Source organism: Polyodon spathula, chromosome 10 (assembly GCF_017654505.1).
Source record: "Polyodon spathula isolate WHYD16114869_AA chromosome 10, ASM1765450v1, whole genome shotgun sequence".
In the NCBI taxonomy this organism is placed as follows: Eukaryota; Metazoa; Chordata; class Actinopteri; order Acipenseriformes; family Polyodontidae; genus Polyodon; species Polyodon spathula.
Window position 1 is genome coordinate 2,136,632 of NC_054543.1, and position 26,645 is coordinate 2,163,276.

The following is a 26,645-nucleotide window of genomic DNA, read 5'->3' on the forward strand; positions in this document are numbered from 1 at the left end:
TTTCATTTGGAAGTGCATTCCCTGCCCCTCACGATTCCTAAACGTACTGCTGTCACAAACACATTTTGTATTGATAAAACAGGTCATGTTTTTTGCCTTTATGCCTGAATTACTTGCATAAATACAGGCTCTCGAAAATTGCTTGTGTGATGATGTGCCTCTTCTAATCCACTGAACTATGACGGCTTGAGGACAGAACAAAACTCGCTGGAACCAGTAATCTTACCTTGTGGAAAGTTTTCTCTCCTCCTGACCTCCAGTAGTTACTGTTTCACCTAATATACAAAACAGAAAAACAGCAACATACTGTATCAGTACACAGTATAGCTAGACATTTACAGCAACTACAAGGTAAACGGATATGGACAATGTTACATACAAATACCAAGGACACTTTTTCATTATGCAATGTTTTCATCTACCCAAGAACAAATGTGTTCTTAGAACATGACAGTTTACAAACGAGAGGAAACCACTTGGCCCATCTTGCTCATTTGGTTGTTAGTAGTTTATTGATCCCAGAATCTCACCAAGCAGCTTCCTGAAGGATCCCAGGGTGTCAGCTTCAACAACATTACTGGGGAGTTGGTTCCAGACTCCCATAATTCTCTGTGTAAAAAAGTGCCTCCTATTTTCTGTTCTGAATGCCCCTTTATCTAATCTCCATTTGTGACCCCTGGTCCTTGTTTCTTTTTTTCAGGTCAAAAAAGTCCCTTGGGTTTACACTGTCAATACCTTTTAGAGTTTTGAATGCTTAAATCCGATCGCCGCGTAGTCTTCTTTGTTCAAGACTGAAAAGATTCAATTATTTTAGCCCTTCTGCATATGACATGCCTTTTAAACCCGGAATAACTCTGGCCACTCTTCTCTGCATTCTTTCTAGAGGTGACCAGAACTGAACACAATATTCTAGATGAGGTCTCACTAATGCATTGTAAATTTTTAATATTACTTTTCTTGATTTAAATTCAACACTTTTCACTATATATCCAAGCATCTTGTTGGCCTTTATAGCTTCCCCACATTGTCCAGATGAAGACATTTCTGAGTCAACATAAACTCCTAGATCTTTTTCATTGACTCATTCAATTTTACTATCTCCCATACGGTATTTATAATGCACATTTTTATTGCCTGCGTGCAGGACCTTACAGTTTTCTATATTATGTCATTTGCCATGTGTTTGCTTACTATTCCAGAATCTAAGTCATTAATGTAAATTAGGAAGAGCAGAGGACTAATAAATCTTTTATGCAGGACTTCGTCAAAAGCTTTCTGGAAATATAAATAAACCACGTAAGGAATAATGCAAGGTCAAATGTTGCATTCGAGAAGGGCAGACAGGGTTTGAATTAGAGTGGGGTTCCTTGCCCTGGAACAACACAAAAGAATATGCAACAAAACATACAAAATGCAAGCCTCAGGGTCACAATCTACTTTGTGGGTCTGTAAACTACAGTGATCAGGAAGCAATCTGCAAACCTTATCAATTATTTGACTAGGAGAGTACAGTATAATAAAGAAAATACATTATGTCATAATTAACAGTATGTGAGCTCACAAACTCTCAAAAGATAATTAAAATATTCCTCTTCTTCAATACAGTAGTAATAATAAAGTGTTATAAAAAATTTTGACACTTACCAAAACTTTGAATAGGTAATGCTGTGCTGTAGCTCTTATGAGATAAATGCTATAATTATAATTTGAAACCGGGCCAGTTTGTTAGCGGACAGTTATATAACTGAAATCATTAGTCTGATTTTGTCAGGTCTGTTCCAGTTACTGACTATGTTCTGTCATTTACTGGTTTGTCTGAAACATTATTTTGCACTCCACAGCGAGTCTCTGTTTGAATGCACTGGTCAGCGACCACCTTGTTGGACCGGTTTTGTTCTAAATAGCATGTGATGTGATGTTTTGATTACCATCTAGGCAACATTTTGTTAAGGGTAAAAAGCCCTGATCTCACAACCCACTGACTATGATAATGCAATGCTTTGGCACAGACTATGGATTCAACTTTAAGGTTATTTGGAATGTCTTTATAAATAGAACTGGCACATTTGTTTTTTTTAAATGCTTACTATGAAAACAATATTACTGATTTATGTTGAGAATACTTGATGGCAGTAATCAGGATACAATACCATTATATTGTATTCGAAATATACCAAAGCATTCCTGAATACCCAAATGTACCAGAAGCCATATTCCAACAGAAAATGCAGAATCAGCGTCTGCACGGATGTCGCATTTCAATTTCTAAATTCACCTTTTACACACAACGATACTGCCAGTTCAGTGTCGACACTTTGGCGGCTTACCCCCATTTACACAGAAGGTGATGGTTCAATGGCAGAATAAAGTGTGGCTGCATTTTACCGGCATTTCCCATTTACACAAAGTGATACCACATCAGTGCTGCCACAGACAGGGCACATTCTTCAGTGTAAACATGCCTATAGATTTATTCCCACAGCTTTCCACGTGTTATTCTGGCAGTACAGATGTCACAGGGAACTGGATTCTTTTGGGGCAGTAACTGACAATATGCAACTAAATTTATTTCAGACGAACCTGTTAATTGTGCAATGTTTAAAGCCACAACCCATTTGTATATGACTGCCCTGCATGGATTGTAAAGTTTTGCCATCATTGCATGTGTTTTCCTTTAATAAAACAATTCAAGCTGTATCTGGACATACATACACATATTCACACAATTCTGCATCATCTCTGGCATTTGAAAACTGAACAGAAACATTAAGCAGTAGAGCAGAGTTACTACTAACAAAAGAACCTCATTCTAAGTTTGCCTAGTAGCAGCACTTTTTGAATGATTCTGTCTGTGGTGCACTATACACTAAAAGCCTCTTAATCTTGTTTCTGTTGACTCTGCTCTTTAGAAAAAATGTCTAGGCTCTTAGCACTACCCACAATCTATAGCCATCATACAGTGCTCCAACAGTCTGCCACACAGTGCTATTCAGGAAACCAGATCTGGTGTCACAAAGCCACCTCTAAACTACAGTCCATTTAAAATGGATAAGATTCCCAGCTCATTTTAACGTTATAATCTCAAACCACTTCAATTCCTGCTGCAGCAGTGGGCTCTGTGCTGTGCATTTTTAAACTCCCACAAGTCTCCACATTTTATTAAGGTCAAGTCTTATAATGTCTCTGGATCTTAGTGTTTGAGATGAAATTGACAGGGGTTGTAATACTGCAGCTGGCTGATTTGTAAGCAGCTGTCAATCCAGACTACTATAGCAGTTGTTAAAAGCAATTAACAAAATAGCCAAGAAGCATTAATGGAAGGGCAGTGGTTCTAGTTTGAGAATCCCTGAAGTGAAGCATGATTAAAGATCATGCTGTTGTCCAGTGTTCTTCAGTGCAGCTCTGCACAATGCTGCAGAGCCAAGCCCACCCTCAGATTCACCAACCTCAAGGCAAACAACTCAAACAGAGCATGACCTTCTGGAGCAGAGACTGCCAACTTACTGGAAATGTCAATTAGTGCATATTCTGTTGCCATCCTTGTGATTTACGTTTTGGTAACAGGTTGAATACCAATAAATTACAACATTATAAACTGAAATGGCAAATTCACACATTTGCCTAAGCTGGCCGTAAAAAAAGAAAAAAAAAGGCTTTAACTGGCATTGACAGCAATGTCACCTTGTTTCTTCACGAAGCCTGTAGTGTAGTGGGGGTAAAGGCACTGATTTGAACCACAGCCAGTTGTTTATAAAGTTTATAAAGCAAAAACAAAACCAAAGCATCTGGCATTAAACTGAGCTGTACAGTATATATTTAAACTATCGTACCCATCTAGTCTTAAATTGGAAACCATAACAAATCCCACTGCTGATGGATCTGAACCCTATTCAAGTCCTCCCATGCATTCCAATTCAGAGTCCCCCAAAAGGTATTTGTTACAAACTTATTACATCATGCAGTGCTTTACAGTAATAAAACGACCGCCTCATATACTTTTATAATTAAAAACATGTACAGACTGAAACAGTGTACAGAATGAAACAGTGCATGACATGACAATACGGGACAAATTCACTAAACAACATTTATCACTGAAGACAGACCATTTTAGGAGTTTAGTACAGAGACTGCATTTCCAGGTATACAGGAACAGCTGTCAAAAAAAAAAAAAAAGTCAAAGACTTGCACAACATACTGTACTGGAAAATTAAGAAGCTGGTTTTCTTTGCGTTTATTTCTTTTTTGCATTTCAGAATTGGTTATTTTATATGTATTTGTATGCAGGCCTAGGTCCATCTCTAGCAATGAGCGTGTTTGACACTTTGATTCACACTGGGGTTTACTACACAAAGCTCTACAGTGAAGTGGGCCAGGCTTGATGGATCGAACTGCCTGCATTCCAGAATGCTTAAGATACAGAAGGGGAAAACTAAGCACTGTGAATAATGTGAAACTTAAGGAGCCAAGCATATTGTAGCAATATTGACATTTTATTGCATTAACAATGAAATGGTACAGCATATGCAAAAACAGGGGCTATAAAACTTAGATTACCCCATAATCCAATATGGAAAAATTGGGTGGTAGCCTAGCAGCATCAAGAGACAATAGCAGCAATGGGACTCTGAGAAACGAGAACCTAGAATCTAAACAAAAAAATCAGTTTCAGCATCTAGCATATACTCAACTGTTTTCATTTGTAACAGGAAGTTCAGCTCCTTTCCAAGACCATCTGGATCCAGTTTACTATGATGCAAGGAAGTTGAGCACACTCACACGCGAAGGTCGTACGAACAGGCACCCTATCCTGTTTGCACAGTCATTTCCACCTCTCTTCCTTCTTCATGACCTGTTCCTTTCCTGTCAGGTATGCTTTCAAAGAATCATACCTGACACTGGTGGAAACTCCTGCTCTACCCACAAACAGACATGATGTGTTTACACTTACAACTCTGACATGAGCTGTGCTCTGGACCTGTATGTGTACACACAGCCCCTGAACTTAAGGGCTTGACCTCAGACATCATGTCTCCATGGTGACTTCACTACAAACAGGATGGAAAGATAACAGACATGCATTGCACTTAAAACAACCATGGGTTTGTTTATATTGACTTCTGGCACCCGGAATGGAACCTTCTTTTTCCAGTTTTTTGGATGTCATCATACCGTTATTGTAGTAGAGTTTTCTAGATTTTGGAGATGCGCATTCCAGGCATGGAACAGCTGAAGGGGGTAGGCTACTGCCAGCTTGGCATCATCTTTCTGTGACAGAAATACACTTCCTTATCTCCTGTAATCCTCCTGTAAATTTTGGGAAATGCTGACTGCACAACTGCACAACAGAACAAATAACCCAAGGGCCAATAAAACAAACAAAAAAAACACACACCAAGGAAAGAGCACAGAGCTACAGTGTATCAATGCCATGACTGCCAAAAGTAAATTCTCAGGAATTTCACAACAGACCTGAGTAATCTCAAAAGAATTTAATCTGTTTATACATATACTAAGAAATACAAACTGGTTGTAAATCCACGTCAAAATAAAATAGACAGTCAGACCCCTTGCTTCCAGTAATGATAGTGTTACTATCATAGCCTGCTACATGTACATGTTTACAATGAAAAGAGGCACAATACAATATGAATGTATTTTTATATAGCGCCCTTCATGCCATTGCATCCTAGAGCACTGGACAAAGTTAAAAACAAAACAAAATATTTCCTGGGTACACTCCAGTTACAACCCATTATTTAAAAGCAAATACATTTTCAATTTACATGTAAAAGAATCCAATGTTTCAATCTGCCTAAATATATCCTAAAATTAGAAATTATTTCTGTTAAAATTGTTTAAAAAAAAACAAACAAAAAAAAAAAAAATCTACTTCTTATTTATTTTGTATTTACTAAACAGTTGAACAATGTTTCCATTTACTTTAATTGACAACATGCCATTTGCCATTAGAAGAACATGGCAGTGGCTCACAAGACCATATTTAATAATGTCTTACTTTGCCCTTCCAGGGCAAAATTATAATTACTTCAATTACACTTGAGCAATCTATGGTGTGGCTGCAAACATGACAGATGGCGTGCCTAATGCTCGCTGCATCCTGTCCTTTAAAATTTACACTGGACTTTCATGTGCCCTTTGTGCATTACACACTGGATATTGGTGCATTGGCACATCAACACAAAACTAACACTGACATGAAATGTTCCCATTCATATACTTAAAGCAATAAGAAATCGCAAACTCATACAGTGTTTTCTGAGATATGCTGCTCACTTTTTGATGTACAGGGACGACACAAAGACTCCCACTCACATAACCATCTGTCGGCAAATTACTGATCTGTTCCAGGCAGACTCTGAGAAAAACACAGTAAATAACCTGTTTTTTAAAATGAAAAAGCTACAGTAAACTGTAGCTATAGAGGATGAATCAAGTGTACTTGGAGACAACGACTCCCTCTAATTTACAAACCTCACGTTCACCTCAGATTAAACACACTCTTCTCATACACTTGATGTGCTCTGTTCAGCAGTTACAGCTTCATTAACTCAGTTCGTATGAATTGTGAACCTTCAGAAATGTATTTATCTTTTTTGAACATACAGTACATTACAGACCGGTACCAATGCATTTCTTCACCGAGACTCAGTGGGGACAAGATGTTTCTTTGAGTTATCCTGGATAAATACGAGTAAAAAGATAGACTTGCAACTATTAAGGCCCAGATACAGAATAAAAAACATCATAATAATAATAATAATAATAATAATGTGCTAGTGTTAAGTCATTCAAGAAACAACGTGCACCTACGCTTTCCTGTTTGATTGGACTTTGTGAAAGAAATCAAGGATCTGTGATTAAACACTAGCAGTGTCCCATGTCTGGAGAGTTATTTAAAGATCCCATTTCACATGGCATAGTAAACATGATACTGTACTCCCTTATCCAGTTTACAACCAGTAGCCAGATTTATGTAAGTCACTCAACACAAGATAAAAAGTTAAATTTAGACCATATCTCCATCCAGACTGAGGTTGTATTTTTATTTATTCATTAAATGATCAGGTCATCAAAGGATGTAGTTTCTATTTAACAAGCATCATGCATCCAGCTTTATCTAGATACTAGCATGGTCTGTTTATTAATGCAACATTAACATATTTGGTGCATAAAAAACATATTGCTTATGATAGAGGAGACCGACTGTGGACAGTATAACAGGAGGGTGATAATTTAAATCCCCCAGAAAATGAACCAGTTCAACTCAATCCAGACCTGAAAGCTCAAGACCCTGCCCTCTAACTGTGCCGAATTGTGATGCGGACACACACACACACACACACCACACACACACACACACACACACACAACACACACACACACACACACACACACACACACACACACACACACACACACACACACACACACACACACACACACACACTTTTTAGTTACAGTAGCCAAGTGCTAGAATATGACCCTTTCCTCTTTATCAGCATCTTTTGACAAGGTGCTTTGGACAGTAACAAAAATGGAACACTCAACTGACAATCTATTTTAAGAATCTACCCAAGCACACAACTTCAGGCAGCCCTACTTATCGCTCTGTAGCTGGGCTCTGAAATCTCTCTTCTGTTGTGTGTCCCTTATTTCAATGGGGAGTTTCTTTTTCAGAAAAACCATAGAAGAAATAAACAAATTTATTGGCTGCCATCTTAAAGTCCAGTTACACTAAACCTTTAAAAGACTGCGGCCATTCAAACGATAACAAAATGCACTTTAAGGCATGAAAGGGTCTATACATACATTCTATTGAACATGGTTCAGGTTTTATTGCAATGTAAAAGGCTGAAAAATGATACAGGAAATTTATACAACATCCTTCCAGCATTACAGCAAATGAGAAAATGTACAAAATTCACTCCACAAATTAATCTTTCCATTCAAGTTCTACAAACACTCCAACTGGAAATGTTTTGGCAACCCCCTTGGCTAAATTATGGACTGATGTCAAGACAACACTGTGCTATTTCTGTAACCCACCTCTCAGGGACAATGAAATTCAGCACAATTAAAAGCTACAGATTACAGTGTGTGCAGGCACTACAAATACTGCAATTGTTTGTTTTGTTTCATCATTCACTCTCTTTCTAAAATGATAATGCCATTTGTTTTGTTTTATTTTTACTCTGCAAATGCAGACATCTTCCGTCCCTTTCTCAAACCGATTCATCTCTTCATTAGCGTTCAGCTTACAGGCACAGGGCAAATGACAAACAATGACCCAAACAGTAGGTTCCTGCTCACAAAAAGATGTTAATCTCCATCATTTTAGATTTTAAATAGCCTAAAACGATCCTCTGTTCCTCATTCAAGGGGTCTACAATATTGGAAGCAGGTTTTTGACACCATTGTGGTGGCATTAACACAATTCCTGACCCTAATTGCTCCACCCTAAGGCAGGTTGTCCCCCACCCTTCTATACAACCAGAGGTCACAGACTGTCATAGATTGAAATGGTAGAATTACAGATACTGAAAGCAACCTGTGCAGTTCTGTTACATCGGATATGGCTCCATGTGAAAGGTACTGCACATTCGGAGAGAAAAGAACATCAAAAGCCACCCTATATCATATACTGTACTTCTGTAGTGCTACAATCTTACTTGCTCATTGAGACCTAGCCTAATGTATGTATTTTATGGTGTAGCTATACAGCAGCATATTTATAACCAGATTAAATAACCTCATAAATGTATGTACCTTGGTAAACACACAAAAATTCAGTTACACAAACTGTTTTGGTTGTTAATACAATAATTATTTAAATACCTGCCAACTACAAATTAATAATAATAAAAATAAAAAAAAAAGTAGGCTTTTCCCTTTTAAATATACCTGGGCTGAGAAGAAACCCGGAGTAGTTTTCCCACAGCAATATCTTACCTTTTGCTCATAACAGAAGTCGTAAAATCTATCTTATCATCTATAAACTTAAATAACTGATGTTCTTGCTACAGCTTGGCGAGCTATAGCCATTCAAAATTAAATGTTAACCAAACATGAGACTGGAGGAACCAATATATTCCACAGGGTTAATTAACTATTTGAAGGATAATGTATCTGACCACTGTGGACTCACAATTAAGTTACAGCAGGCTGTGACTGAAGCAAAGAAATAAAAAGGCTCGCCAGGCTCTAATTCAAAGTGACATGCAAGACTGTATTTCATTCTCATATAAAAACAGCACTCAGTTCTTCAATAAAGCAAACCAGTTGAATGCACTTCCAGAAGCATAATGAATGGAATGCAATATTTAATCCTAAATAGCCTTGGAAAGACTTCACACATACTATCCAGATCAGTGTAGAGCGCCAGAGTTGTTTCTGACGCATCAAAACCCCTAACAACTATTGAATAGTGTCCCATACTGACCTTGTATATAACAGTGCTTTGCATCTGGGCAGTTTCTCAAGTGACTTTTTAAAATTAGGTGCCCTGTAAAATAGCCAAAGTTTACCTAAGGCAATCTACAGTAACTGAATTGACAATCTATAAAAATGTCAAGAAGTTCACAGATAAGAAGACAGCTACAGTATGCAGAAAGCGGTCAAGGTTTAGGTCACACATCAGGAAAAACGTGTCGGGAGGTCATGTAACCTATTGCACAAGACATGACCTCCACAGTGAACCACCTGCTTTGGGCACATTTAACTGGATCCCTGCACATCGGAACTAGATTCTGAAACAGTTCTTGAATCACTCAATAAATTAATATATGTGTAGAGTAGGAGCACACTTTGATAGGCTGCATTAAGATTAAATGAACAGGAGTTTCATGTTTAAAAAGTCATTTTCCGCTTACCTGTAAACCCCTAATCAATGACAGACAGGATGGCAACTGTGAGTTTTACTGATCGTTCCATCAATGTCAGATTAGATTTATCTTTGTCCAAATACCTTACTGCAACACACACACCACACTTTCTGTCTCACACTGACATGGCTCACAGACATAAAGCAATGGGGAGACAAAATAAAAAATTAACATATGAAACATGCCTTAATTTGTCATGCTCCAAGCACTGCTCACTACTCCCCGTTCACCTAGCCCTTACTTTGTTAGGAAATAAAACACTTGAGGAAAATGTAAAAAAACATATAAAACAGAAAATGTTGCAAAATGCACTTTCCTGTATACAAATAGTATTTACAAACAAACACCTATTTGGATAATGGAGCAAGAGTAAACCTCATAGGGATTATGAGCAGAAAGCCAATGAGATCTGATGTTTTACAGCCTGTCAAAAATCCCCAAATTATTTCCATTCAATAGTTCTACAAATCCGGTGCGTCGACCTCACAGTAATCAATGAAATGGTTAGCACTTTGGGTGTCCACACTCATGAACAAAAGCTCAGAGATGATGTCAGAACTTCTTCATCTCTTTATTTTCTAGTCTTTATTTATTGATTCTGTAGGTTACAGATATAAACGAACATGTTTCAAGCGCAAGTGTCTGTCCTCCACGCACTGTAGTAGTCAGGATTTCTGAGCTACTTCTAAATGCCAGCTTTTACTGTACAGACTATTGGGTATATTCCATTATGTACTATATTCTTTAGAAACGTACAGTTCACCTGATGCCAACAAAGGGATTACTAATTGAGGTTTAATTCTCCCTGTGGGAAAGGGAATACCAAACCTGACCACTGGCTATGGGGCCCTTGTATTCATTCATGATTATATACATATATATATATATATATATATATATATATATATATATATATATATATATATATATATATATATATATATATATATATAATATATATATAGATATATAGATATATAGATATACACACACACACACACATATATATATATATATATATATATATATATATATATATATATATATATTATATATATATATATATATATATATATATATATATATATATATATATTACATATATATATCCTGGTTACTGTAACAGTAAAACTTAATTTGTGGAGTGATGTACATAGGATTACTCTCACATGACGCTGCTCGACTTTCATATTTTTTACTGTTATTGTAACATCAGCAATAAGATAAACTGGTTTTCGAAACACCTTCGTTTGCGGACTGAGCTACAGTGTCAGTGGAAGACTGATTCGCACAACAGTGCTGGACATGTTTGTTTTCTGAACAGTTGGAATATAATTCATGTTTTCCTGCTGATTTTAATGCCAGCAATGGGCCAAGTGATGTTTGTAAACATTATGACAGGTCTGAAGTGTCTTCAGGTGCTTTACTTACAGGTCACAAGTCTGATTAAAAATCTTGGCTTTAATAATAATAATAAAAATGAATTGTGTGGTAGTATTTATTAATTTACTTATTTTAACTATGAACATCATATGTATGGTCAAATGCCATGTTTAATTATTAAGTGGGGGGACACAGAACTGGCCATTTTTGAAAATGTACACTGATCACACTGACACCCACTATACTGATTTATATATATATATATATATATATATATATATATATATATATATATATATATATATATATATATATATATATATATATATATATATATATATATATATATATATATATATTATATATATATATATATATATATATATATATATATATATACACACATACATTATTGCAGAATAACATATTGTAAATATGCCACCAGGTCAGCATATACAGTATGCAGAAAGACCCGTCTTTGAGTTTGAGTAAAACTAAAAGTAATTTATTTCTTTGTTTGGAAGACAAGTGGCTTTATCAAAGAAACAGTTGAGGGAACTGAAAAAGGAAAAAAAGTTATAAAGATTAATATTCTGTTCCCCGGGTGTAGAGCAGAGTTATTCTGTAGCTGTCCACACGACAGAGGATTCTGCAATTGAATGAATCAGGCATGTCCTACATCTTGAAACCCATTCCCTGAAACTTGGCACTTCCTGCATTCCCATGGCTGTGTTTGACCCAGTAACCATAGTAAAACACTTCAATATCTATGCAAACAGCTTTGCTGCCCTTGAGAATTCATCTCCACAGGAAAAGTGCTATATCTCACTGCCAAATTGCAGCTCTCAAATGTCCACTCTCTTGAGCACTGGACCCCCTACTGTACCTCCCAACAAGAATAAAACAGATCTTCCTTTAAGGCAATTCAATGTAATAGTTATGCTTACTTGCACAAGATTACTGTAGCTTGCCTAAAATGTAAAAATGTAATAACATTTGAAAAGTAGAGAGTTTCTTGGAAACTTGTTAAGTTCCCCAATTCATTAAACTTAAGTACAGGTGAGTATTCTAACCTTGCTTTGTTGTTTATGAGCACATTTCAATAAAATTATCCTGTTCAGCAAGCAATGTACAACTAGGATTAAATGTTTGTAGTACTGTATTGTGACCTTAAACGTTTTAACTTTCAACACAGCAAAAATATTTTGTAAACGAAAACAACACACCAAGCTGAAACGCGGGCGAAAATCAGATTCCAATCGACATGAGATGTTGCAACTTTGGTTAAAATAAAAATAATAATACTGTAGTGCATAGTACAAATCTGCCAACAGCATGACAAAATGAAATGATATATATATATATATATATATATATATATATATATATATATATATATATATATATATATATATATATATTATATATATATATATAAATAGCAACAAAAAGGGATATATTTCAGCATATTAAAAAATAAAAACCCAATACGAGATGACTTATCTTGAAAGTTCAGCCGAGCAGTAAAATCTTTACTTGTCATTCTACGTCAGTATTGAGCAAATCTATCACAAATACAGAAATGATCTAACAATTAGGGACATCACTGTATAATGCCAGGGACGATTCATTCACCACTTCAAGAGCGTGTCACATTTTTTTCTTTATCCATTCTCAACAACGTATGCAGCAACTTTCAGAACTGTAACATCAGTCTGACCTGAACATGCCAGTCACTGCAAGGATTCCTATTGCATAGCAGTTTCACCCTTCCTTGGTCCTTTAACCACATTTTGAACAGAAACAAAATAATGACTTAGGCTTCCAAGTAATCCTTAGGAGAAAGATTTTGAACTTTTCTTTGGAAACGCAAAATGCATACGCCCACACAAGCGCCTTGCTTCAGTGAAAGACACACTTGGATAAAATATGCAAGACACCAAATGCTTAAGTTCTGGAGCAGCAAATCTGAGCCACGTTTTAGCTAACAATCCCTGAGACTCATGACGTAATTATGAGGAGGTCATTGCGTCCCCTACGGCAGGTTTAAATAATGTGTTGAATTTTTTTGACAGACATGATATTTTATACTTTGTTTTGTTTTTTTTTAAATGTAAAAAAAGACAGCGAGAGATCATGTTGCACACTGTAGCTAGAGTGAGGTAGAGCACTGGAATGCTCATTACAGGTACATACTCGTTAAAGAAATAGTAATTCTTTAAAACACTACATTCAGTGTAGCAGCACTTGATTCAATTCATTTGTAAAATAAATGGCAACAAGAATACATTTAAGGAGCGGTTATTTGTCTGGGTGGGAACTTGGCTCACAATCAGCAGAATGTTTTACTCTCCACCCCATTTCTTCCTGGCATTACAAATATAAAAGTAAAATCAATAACCCAGGTCTTACTCTTTGGACTGCAATTGCAACTCACTCGAATATGGTGCTACTGCTTATGTTTCAATGAACAGTCTTAGGGATACTGAAAGTTCACTGTGGATGCAGATATGGTAACTCCAACAACAAAACAAAATGCAAAAACATGTAAACAAGTTTGTTCTGGGCTTGACTTTACAACTGGTAAAGGACACATCTGTGGTATTAAGTATTAGCACTAAACAACAGGAACATACTGGAAACAACCATCAAGTTATAAATGCATTCACAGGAGGGCGAGCTGACCATGAAGCAATTAAGACAAACAAACAAAAAAAAAGGATTAATAACGATTTCAAAAGTTCTGCAGGAAAAACAACACACTTTCAGGTGCACATACAGTACTGTGAGATGAGCTTCTTTGTGAAGCTGTTGCTTTGTGAACCTGAAAGCTTGTACTCATTCTTCTTTTTCGCATGTTAAAAGGTCATAGAAAACAGAGATTTTGTTCAGCTGCAAGTTTAAATTGATATAAATGCAAGTAAGATTGCTAAGCTTTATGTCTAGTGGCAGCACCCAATCTGTATTAACAGGCAGACGTGCCTGGTTCTGCTCAAAGCAATGAGAAACATCTGGAGAGATACGGATTCAGTTACATCAACATATGACATCATTTGAATTCACTCCCAAATACCCTCATCACTTCATTCATCTAACCATAACAGAGGTCATGTCTGCCATGTGACTTACAATCACTTTTTCCTTAGGGTGGGAGTCTTGGAAATTAAAAAAAAAAAGAGAGCAACTTGCAGGGTGAACAGGGAAGGTTAGTTAATAATGAATCAGCCTGTTACTTCTCCAGCCCAATTCCATAACCTAGACAACTAGAGCAGGGCACAGTGGTACAGCTACTGGAACAATGCCATGAAAATATTCAGATTGTAATAATTTTCCCAGTCCTTGTAACCCTTACCCCTTTATCAGGACAGCACTGTAATCACCACATAGGCCTCTTAAGGGAAACTAAGCATGGAAACCTCTTACTCAACGATAAGGTCCCTTTGAAAACATGGGTAACACCATGGTCTTGGAATTCTTTCACGCCTTGATCTTGCGGGGTCTGCTGAAGCAGATACAAACCCATCACAATCCCATGCTTAGATTCATCGGTACAATTACAGCTTTTTCAAATACCGTACACGAGCCAATGAAATACATATCTCGGAAAAATTTCAGTCACACCTTCTGTCATGGGACAGGGTTTTTTTTTTTTTTGTTTTGTTTTGTTTTTCAATGTACAAAAGTGGACAGGAAAGCTCTGGCATGTGCTCATCGGTAAGGGGAGATTTTATTGTAGCGGCTCTCTCTCGTCACAAACAGGATGGTTACCTGCCCCTGGGATTGGGGAGGGGGACAAGCCTGAGGTTTTCCATGCTGCATGATAGGAAATTTGAGTGATTTCTGCCAATACGGTAACATGGAAACGTTCTACTGACAAACATGCCTGTAATGATAATCTGTGCTCTAATGGACAATAATTAAAAAAAAAAAAAACATGCGAAAATACAGCTATAGTACATAAATGATTTGATTAAATATATAAACACACACACACCTCTGCCTGCTTTCACTGTTTAATGGGCTATGTACATAAATCATTATAAGCCTCAAGCAAAATGTACAGCAATACATTTTTAAAAGCTTACAGTATAACATGATATCAGAGCCACACATTTCATCTCACATTTTCATCACATACACACTATTCATTAAAATTGTGAGGTCGCTGCCTTTTAATGTACATCATGCCTGTGTCTCACCCCATTAATCAAACAAACAGAAGCACTGCTGGATGGGTCTGAGTGCGGAGTCGTAGGTGTGGTGGCTCATGGTAGGAAGTACAGTACACACAGAGCTGTTAACTTATACTTTTCATTGTAAACTTCTACAACTGTTAATGCTGCATGATATTACAGCACGCCTAACCAGTGTAACCAATCAGCGCAGGCATATTCTTTCTGACAATCACAATATATGATTAGTTGTACAGTACTAGCCTAGAATAAACAGGCATGTCAGGAATTGCATGAGTACCCCATAAATCAGTGGAAATACTGATTTTTTTTTTTTTCCAAGGAAGTCCAAATGCAGTACCGAATGGGGAGCACATGGGCACTAAATATATAAATTTCTGAGTTAAGAACAGTACACATAAATATTGTTTATGATTTTGATTGTTGCTGAAATATAGTACTGCAAACCTGCATGGTTGTAAAATGTACCTAACCAGAGCAATTATTAATAGCAGCTTGGGGTCTAATATACAACTGCAATCTTGATAAAAATAGACAATTCACTATGGAATTTTAGAAGGCAATGTGCCCAGCCAGAATAGTTTTTGCTGGACACCTGTCCATGTAGATCTAGGCTAAGAGCACCAACACACATTTTGCTTTGGCTGCCAATCACCCATGCTTAGAGTGTAAAAGCAATACTGTAGCGTTTGTGTAGTATATTCCTACTGTTTCTACCCAGTGTGCGGCCCAGGACCAATGGGATGCGTTTAGAATAAAGGGGTGGAGCTACATCATAAAAGCGCCCTCAAATGCGTGCTGTGTTCTGAAAGCTGGTTGCTGTTCCAGGAACCAGACCTAAGCAGTGGTCTCTGAGTAATTAAAGCAATTGAACCTGAATCAAGCGTGTTGTCGCCTTCCTTTCTATATTGCCTGCGAAACGCTGCAATACTCCCCCCCCCCCCCCCCCCCCCCCCCCCCCCCCCCCCAAGTATGTCTACCAAAAGGACAGGGAGAGAATGTATCCATCTTCTTAGCTGCAGTAGAGTATAGCCTATTGTTTGAGCAAGCAGATATTTGCAATAGTTCGCATCACCATTACTATGCTCCAGGCTACTTTGATATAACAGTTGTCATACAGACATTTAGGTGGACTATTATAGCAGCTGCATATTCACAAACAATTGTTTTCCATAAGACACCAAAGTTTACAAGAAGTCATATTTGCAGCTGGGTCTGCATTTGCCTTTAAACAAAAACAAACAAACAAAAAAAAAAATTACTTGCTGAGACATATTCAACATTTTTGGCCAGGCCGCTGAAAAACATTTTCCAGATTATTGCAAAACATCTAATTATTCTGGGAAAAAAAATCTGACCTCAGAATTCCACAAACAAAAATATTAATGTTAAGAACGGACTATTCAATAATTGTGCACGTCCAGATTAATTATAATAATAAAGAGTAACCCCAATACACAAATATGTTAGCAATAATATCAATGTTAATAATACTGCACTCCCTGTTTAAACAAGTCACTGAACTCGGGCCATCCTTACACGCCGATGGTGAGGTTGTGTGTGAGAACATGGAGTCTGTGTTTTTCTTTATGCTTTTAGAAGTACCTCACGTAATCGATCGAGTGCTCGTCAAGCACAGCTATGCTCTTTTCTGCAAAACCAGCAGAGATGGAGTTTTGCTTTTTCTGCACTGCCAAATACAGTGGCGACGATCTGCAGTACCCTGACAGTAGATCGAAACATTTGGGCGAGCTTCCGACCAGAACGACTCGAGTGGTTTCCAAATGACTCGATTAAAAATGTACGCATGTCTAAGGCCTCGTATATGCGTCTGTCATTTACTGAGACATTTCCTGGAGTGCCAAAACACACAGATGAGACGTCGCGGAATCGGTGAAAAAAACCAGTTGCGGCAGCACTATGGCGTTTGTGGATACGAATTGTCCCATATTGTTTTATTTAATTTATTGTTCCATATTGTTTTATTTGCAAAACCATTTTTTTCTTAAAACAAAATATTATACAACTGTAATTTAATTAAATAAAAAAGTATATTACATGTATACACTATTTAACAGTTATGAATTTGCTATTTATCAATATTACAAAATCAACTTTGCTCATCAGGCACGTATATTTTAGCCATGTTTATCACACGGAAATGTCTGATAAACATATGATTTCTGATGCTATGACAACTGTATGCAGCTGTGCAACTGTTTTTTTTTTTTTTTTTTTAATTATGTATTGCATAACATTATTGTACATATAGTAGAATAACGTTTTAACTTCCATCTTAGTGCACTAAAGAACACAGTAGTTTGTTATCAGCGGTTGCTGATCATTACATTAATACTATATTTAACTTTGTGTTCAAAGTTGTGTAAGAATTAACAGCAAAATTGTATTCATTTTTAATTAAAATACTGAAACTCGGTATATTTACTATAAAGCCTCCACTGCACATCAGCGCTCTGAAGTACGGTATTCACGCACTCGCGACTTTTTCGGATGACGGATGAACGGATCCAGTGGGCAAATGCCCTTTATTATATACCCCACAATTGTTGCACAGCAAATCTGTCATCCAGTGTGTGATGTTAAACCTTTTAATTCCTGCTGCTGTTCACCAGCGGACCTCTGCGAGCTGTCCCGTCTCCGCAGCACTCACTATCCGCCCTGGTGAAGCGACTGAGTACTGCAAGGACAATATAACGCGCGGTTTCGGGATGCATCTTACGCGCTTGGTGGTCAGTTTGTAACGAATATATATATATATATATATATATATATATATATATATATATATATATATATATATATATATATATACATATACATACACACACACACAACACTGCACCTCAATAACAGAATCACATCACAAATTATGTTTTTATTTACAAATGATCGTTTTGCCCTACACGTAGCAACATCGGTTCTGCCGTAACTGATGTACTCCCACACACGGCAGTTATTGCAGTTCACCGTATTTCTTGTCACTGTGTCACACGTGTTAATCAATACAAGCCTAAGTATACACAAATACATATAAACTACACAAATACATACGTGTACTTTCCATCTGAAACTCAAGCGGCAGACGCGTCTCTTATGTGGTGTTACAATTTCAATCAATGAGATAAACAGATGTGTAACTTAAAAACATACACGTTACTTTAATTTAATTTGTAGTAATTACAGGTTTCAAGTTCTGTCCCGTTTGCTGCAGTAGTAAACTCGTCGTCTTGACTTTATTACAGGTCCTAAATAAAGTCAGTACTATCTGTTTTTAATAAAACTTACACGTAGTTACAACATGCAGGAACAATATTAAAACAAAAAGCAAAGGCTGTACCTGAAATATTCAGTTTATTGCCAAATCCCAGCTGCCCTCACTCTCCCACCAGCTTGCTTTGCAGCAGATCCTCCTGTTGCTAACGCCAGTAGGAGAACCACTATCTGGCAGGAAGTGTTTTTTTTTTTCTTTCTCCCGCTACTCTAGTCCAGTTCTCTTTAATGTTTACTCCATACCGAGATCACTATCTGGCAGCCCCGCCTCCCTGTACAGCCGCAGACGGCAAAGGGCTTGTGTTATTATATTTGTGTTCAAAACCACTATTTTATAATGATTACTACCCATTAGATATATCTTATTATTTAACAATTCAGTGGCCGTTTTCAGAAAATATTTAGCTGACATTACATTCGAAAAAAAAACTAAATGTGCATGAATTAATTTTGATGCCAATGAGACTACAGTATTACAACTACAAATTATATACATTGATTATATACATTAATGATTATGTGTGTTTAGGATTTGACGAAATAATTCTAACCAAAACGCGGCAGTGCACCTGCTGCAGTGTACATTATCCTCTCAGACAGTGGTTCCCTGAGAATTGAATTTTAGCAAAATATTTTTTTAACATCAAATGCTTAATTATGTCAACTTATAGTCAGTTTGGTTTACATATAGAAAAACGATTAACAAAACACCGCAGCTGCTTACCGTATCTGCCCTGTGGACTGCAAACAATCAAAATCCTTGATGCATAGAGCGTGGACTGGAGAAGGGGCGTCACCAGACTGCAGTTTAAAAATCGTTACTTCTCTGTTTGGGTTGAAGAAATTGCCTTCAGTTCAAGCCAACGATTTTCACCTGCACCAACTACGCAGTGCATTTCAAGTTTACATTGTACAAATAAAATATACACTGTATTATTTAAAAAAACTAATGTAATGAGAAAGTATTTATAATTACATTCATAAATAAATATCATATGTTTTTTATGCTACAGATTTCCTCTTCTCTTAATAATGGTACCTATCTGTGCTGCTGCAGGGTGTGGAAGTTTGCCTGCTGATATAATGCCCTTAGGGTTCCAATAAAACCAAATGCAATTACATAGTAACTAACACAGTCAACAAATAAACCGTATCAACTCTAATATTGCAGTAACTTGTTGTAATTACAATTAGAAATAAATATCAAGTACTCAAATGTAAACAACAAGAATATTTAAGCGAATGATACCATTCTCCTGACCTCTTGACCCGTGTGATCATGGTGCACTGTTCAAATAGCCATTATTTTCCATCCATAACATTTCGCTATGCTGCTGGTAGCACACACACACCACCTGTTCCCATTTGTCTGCACTCATTTCCAGCACAGTGGCAAGAAAGAAAATCCTTTTCATTATTAATGCACTAAATTAATATAAAGTACTTCGTTTCTGCTGTGATTCCATTTAATAATTCAACCTAGCTAATGGTAATAGCTAATGGTAGTTAATGGCATGAATGGCACAGAAGGAGGCAAGCTCCTTCTATTTTACTAGTGTAAAGTATGCTTCATAATGGTAGCTGTGATTTGTGCTAGCTACAGTCTCAAGATAAAGTTACACAGGCATTTTACATTTGAAAAGCTAGCTTTAATGCAGCCCTGGGCAAAAAGTCCACTCTGTAAAAGGAATTGGTTTTCCACTTCAAGTCATCTGAAAAGCATCTTGTATAGAGCGCAAGTTTTAAGCCTTGAGGGCTCTGTGGTTGAGATTAATACTCCTCTTCCTTCATCTCTAGGGAGTTAAGGTTTTGGGAGTACCCCGTTCTCTCATTCAGGCAAACATATAAAGAAGAAAATGCTCCATCATTGTTTATGATAACTGTATGAATTCTCCAGTTTATTGTATTGCAGAGTGTGGATACCTGAACACTCCTGATTTCCTGGTCTTCTTCTGAATCTTATTTATTTTAAAATTCATTTAGGACAAAGGCTTTAGTTAGGACCTGTGGGTATCTGCACCAGACCAGTAAATACAACTGTACTGTAAGTTCAGTTCACTCAAACATGCTTTAGATGGTTGAAGAACATGTTGAAAATATCAGCTGTATACTATAAATGGTGATTATTAATAGAACAGGAACACTTGGTAACACTGCTAAGCTTGGAGTGCACAAAGAGGTGCAGTAAAAACAAATTCAAAAGAGGAGGAAGTTTGTTCACTAAAACACAACAAACAGTGTCAAGAAGGGGTTGGGGTTTCTGCTAAAAGAACACATTTCAAAAAGGCAGACAGTGACACCTAGCGTCAATATACAGCAAAGATGAAAATGCATAGTATACAGCAAATATAGCAATCTAAAGACACTGAAGCACATACCTTATAACCAAACTCAAAATAAAATATATACACAATAATAATGAAAAGAGAAGATGACCACCAACAATACTTTTGGGATAAGCCTGCTTGTCGGGTACTCACTGAGCATTTTATATCAAAGCTGCCGATAGGCCCCTCCATGGAGTGAAGTCATCGGTCCCTCCTCCCGAGGTAATAAATAGTCACTGCGGGGAGACTTCAGTCTCTTTTGCACTGAACCTGTGAATGCGAGTGACATGAGACCTCACAAGGTTGGCGATCAACTTCTCTTTCAGGGAACTGGCATTACATCCGTAATCTATCGTTCCATTTCAAAGCCGTTGCAAGGGAGAATGAGCGGACAGCATCTGAGGGACATTTTGTTACTGCCATCTAGTGTTGGTGGTGTGAGGTATGGAGTGCAGGGGCACCAAGGCCAACATCTTCGAGGCTTAAAAGCCTCAAAGATACTGAGGCGCCGAAGTGTGGAGTCCTTGAGACAACTAGGGTGTCGAAGTACCAAGGGCGCCGAAACACAGAGGCTCTGAGGCAATGAGGACCCGAAGGTACCACGGGCTTCGAGGCCTAGACACTGGGGCACCGAAGCATTGAGCATCAAGTACCGATGGCAAAGCACCAAGGTAGCGAGCTGTGTGTGACTGTGTCTGGGCTGCTTGCAGTCACACAACCAGGAACAGCTTGCAGCTTGCAACAGTGTGGCTCATAGCCTATAGACAGCTGCAGTGCAGTCACCCAACCAGTGCACGCTAAGCTTGCAGTAGAGTGGAACCCCTCAGACGGCATCTGGATTGCTTGCAGCACAAGGCTGGTGAAGCACGTGGGGTGGGACAGCCCACAGACCTGGAGAAGGGAGAAAAAGTGAGACAGAAGAAAAAACAGATATCGGCCCAAATGGAGGAAGCACAAGTTATTATTTTTTAATTCTTTTAAACTGCAAGGCAGTAGTACACACAGACACTCGACAGTAAACTGGAGTGTGAGTATTTTTCTTTTTCTTTACTGTAAGGAGTAATCAAGAAACAGGAGTAATCAACACCCTGTAGAGGCACTAGGCCACGCACAATGAATTGGCGTGCTGAGGTTGCCCAGAGCTCTCGAGTCAACAGCGACGCAGAGTGGGGCTGGACTTGCTGGAGGGTCGTGTTCTCCTTCTTTTTTTTTTTTTTTTTTTTTTTTTTTACAGCTGCAAAAGCAGAGGGAAAATACAGAAAAACACACACAGCAAGTTAGAAAAGCAGACTTCCAGCAATAAAAATACAAGGGAACTACAAAACTCAAAAGAGAGAGCTCTACCTACCTACCTGTTCGTGAAAAGCAAAAGAGACTGAAGTCTCCCTGCAGTGAATATTTATTACCTCGGGAGGAGGGACCGATGACGTCACTCCACGGAGGGGCCTATCAGCACCTTTGATATAAAATGCTCAGTGAGTACCAGACAAGCAGGCATAGCCCAAAAGTATTGTTGGCGGCCATCTTCGAATTGAAAAGGAACTTATATACTTCTTTGTGTACTGCCAACTATAGTGTTAGAATCAGGGAACTTTCTAGAAAACAGAGTTTGATTGAAGAGGTCAGTTAGGTATTTATCATAGGGAAGCAGGTTTGACAGTGAAAGAGCTATGTGTATGACTGGGCTTTCAGGATATATATATATATAAAAAAAGAGATGGATCAATTAATATTTTGTCAAAACAAAAACACTTTCAAAGAGTGCTTAGTTTAAAAGCCTTAAAAATAACCCTGCTAACATTATCCAAAGCAACAGTTTAGGCCTATCAGGATTGTTTTGTCATTTGCACCTCCCTATATTGTTACCCACAAGCTTTCCATGCAACAGCATGCTGAACCCAAAACACATAGACTGATTGCATGTAACACATGGTAAAATAAAAGAGCATGTACTTTCTCAATACCAGCAACTAGAGAGAGAGAGAGAGAACATGCTGAATCAAAGAGCACTCCCCCAACTGGGAGTTACTTGTATAACATCAGGAGTAGATAACCTTTCCTTTGGGTACACAGTAGACTGTTTCACAAACTGCAAAGTGAGGGAGACCAATTATGGTTGTTAGAATTTGAAGCAAATAACCAAAGTAGGGCACCATTAGAAGAGCGTGCAGTAACAGGTGCACAGCTAAGAGCAAGGAAGAAGATTATATCAGGAAAGAAAAGCCTTTTAGATCACCCATAGATTACAGAGAACTCGTTTAGGGCACAGTGCACCATTATGTTGAACCAAAAGTTGAACGGTTGACAGTGCAATGTAGTGTACCGCATTCAATTGCAGCGTCGGTTTTCTATAAAAAGAGATCACAAAAAATAAGTCACATGAAATAGTTCTAAAATTAATTCAGAACTGTTAAATTGGGTCTCAATCAAAAACTTCAAACTTGTGCACATGTTTACCTGTTTTGTAAAGGGACAATACAGCTTTCTTTATGGCCAATGAACCGACACAGGCAAGTCATCATTTTAGAAAAAAAAATAACCCTCACTACAATGAATGCCTCTGTCTTAAAAATGTAGATTTATTTTAGCTCTGCATTTGCTATTTTTAGTTGGTCCTGGAATTCGAGTATATTTAACAAGCTATTAAACTCAGAGAATAACCTAATAGAAGCTTACAGCATTATTTCGTGGTAAAGAAAGACAATAAGGAGTAGAAAAGCACAGTGAAAGCAAAGAGCATATAAATCCATCGTCCAATTTCTGTGCTCTTGTGCATATTTTAGCCTTTTAGTCTTGTTCTCCTTTCTTAGCAAAGGTATTCTTACTGCAACACATTCTTTAAGTCCTGATTTCAAGAATGACCTTCATACTGTTGATTTGATGGATAATGACACCTGTGCCTTCTGCCAGTTCTGTTGTCAATTCAGAGCTTGTCTTCTTTCTATTCCTTAAGGATATTATCTTCAAGTATTGCTCATACTTGTTAGACAGCTTTTTGGTTCTTCCAGTCCTGGGTTTGTCAATTACAGATGATGCTTCTGATATCACACCTTGAAAATCAAGCGATGCAAGCTATTTCACTTGATATTTTTTCCTTCTTTATGCAAGTCAAGGTTGTTATAATAGTAGAAAACACTAGTGGAGGCTTTGAGTAAACTGTTGATGCTCATAATGCATCGGAGTAGAAAAATGCAACATGTCTAAGACTTTGGCACAGCAGTGTCCTTAAACGACAAAAGCACTAAACTCAGTTAGCTAAAATAGGCTGCATTTCTTAAAAATTGATTATCAGACAAGATAAAGAAAAGGAAAACAAATTGTTAGACAGGGAAGAATACATATGGATCACGTACAGGACTTCCACTGGATATCTACTTTGAAATACTGCACCAAACCCCATGCCAACTTGCCATCTGTGCCATGTTTGCCTGGTGTTTTCGTATCAAAATCCTTTTTGGGCTGTGAGAAATACACATGAGTGACATAGAGGGGTTCCCCCTCTGTGAGAATCAACTTTGAAATAAGTGTCCCAAAGCAATTTAACCCCTGAAATACGCCAGCCACTAATTCAAATTGCGTTATTGGATAACATGCCAACTTGCTACTGTACCATGTTTGCAAGGTGTTTTTGTATCAAAATCCGTTTTGGGCCGGGATAAATACGCATGGAGGTCATAGAGGGGTTCCCCCACTGTGAGAATCAACTTTGAAATAAGTGGCCCAAAGTGATTTAACCCCCGAAATACCCTGGTTACTTATTGAATTTGTCTTACATTTGTGGGATGCAAATAAGAAGCTGGAATGCGAATAAGAAGCCAACTTTAGCATTGTCACATTCACTCACACTTTCCACAAACACAGTAAGAGTCTGTCTGTAAAAAAAAAAAAGAAAAAATGTTGGGATATAAAATGTTAACCCACATGTTGGCTATTTTGACAGCAGTGCTTTGTTTTGGGGTATGTAATCGTGTATCTGGAAACTGTATTGAATATCAATATAGAACAGGGAAAACGATCAGATTATATGTAAGCTTGGCGGTCCAGTGGTTTAAGAAAAGGGCTTGCTACCAGGGGGTCCCTGGTTCAAATTCCGACTCAGCGACTGACTCCCTGTGTGTGACCCTGACCAACTTAACCTCCTTCCTTGTGCTTCGTCCTTCACATGAGATGTAAAAATGAAGTCTCATGGTAAATGATCTGCTGCAGCAGCAGTTGTTGATGCATATTTCTCCACCCTTGTCTCTGTATGTTGCTAAATGACTAATTAAATAATATAAAGCAGCCATTTATTGTAATAAATAATTGCTGCTTTGAAAATATGCCTCTGTATGTTAATTACAGACAATATCCACTAGAGGCCACTGTGTGACAAAAATGTTCAGTATAGGCAATGAGTCTGAAAGAAGTGCTGTACCTCTGCTTCCATCTCTCATAGCAGACTTTCTAATCTCACACAAATTTTGAGAGATATTTGCATTAATACATGATTTAATTATGGCCTCACCCTAAGGAAGTCCTACAAACCATGAAATACTACTAGTGTATATCTGGTTCATACCATTGTGATACCATTGGTGCAGTATTTCAAAATATGAAAAGATACCACTGTAGTTCTATTGCATTGCTACTGAGGTTCATTTGGGAAGGGTAACGGTTATTCAAAGATAAACTAGTCCCTCCCATCATCAAATATATAGGTGGATCTGATTGGTTACCTTTTCACTGCTCTTTAGCAGTTCCTACACAGGGAATGAAGTTAGTTGTAGGAGAAAATGTGCCACCACTTTGGTTTGAGCTTATAATACATTATACACATTGAAAACTAAGGGAAGTGGCAACAGGAAAAAGTGAAGTTTAAATTCCTCCCCGTCAAAAGACGTGGGACCAGCCACAGGTGTATAAAAAGGGCGATCATGGGTGTTAATGTTAAAATTAAGGTGAAGGTGTGGTCCTGCCCTGTCCTGTCCTGTTTATGCGCGTGAGTTTGTTTTGGCCACTGTGCTTGGTTATTTTGCTCCAGTGTTTTGTTTATTGTTTTTTATAATAAATATGAGTATTAGAGCTTCACTGAAGCTGTCTTGCCTCTGAGTCTCTCTCCCTGCCTATTAATACCCTGGCTGTGATGCTACCCTGCCACACAGACGCTAAGCACTATTCAATCAAGCAGCAATCACAATTTAACATGGCCCTAACAGAAGATGCCTTGTATCATGCCTTCTATTTTAGGCTGATGTAGAGTATTTGTAAAAGACAGTAATACAGTATGTGGGTTCAGGAAACCATATAGGAAAATGGTTATTGATATTGATATATATAGAAGTGCTTTACATTAAGTTCTAATGTGAAACATGTATTCAGAAGGGTAGGGGTGGGGGAAGTCCAATGGCATCTATATTTTGAAGGTCTCGCTGTATACATTTTGTGGTAAAGCTTTCATTTCCCTCCCCTGTTCCTCTGAGAGGCGGTGGTGCTCAGCCAATGAGAACAGAGAAGTTGCTGAAGAGAAGAGCACAGAGTGGAATCCAGTTAAAGCACCTTCCACACCT

General features: G+C 37.7%; 1 protein-coding gene across 1 annotated transcript in view; it reads right to left on the minus strand.

The window, feature by feature from the left end:
- The window catches only part of LOC121321716 (gamma-adducin-like), a 59,496-nt gene extending 40,603 nt beyond the window's left edge, over nt 1–18,893 (minus strand). The window contains exons 1-2 of the mRNA XM_041260794.1: nt 18,840–18,893; nt 227–275 (exon numbers count right to left, since the gene is read on the minus strand). The gene's annotated coding sequence lies outside the window, so the exon portion shown is untranslated. The remainder of the gene's footprint in view (nt 1–226; nt 276–18,839) is intronic.
- Between the last annotated feature and the right edge of the window lie 7,752 nt (nt 18,894–26,645).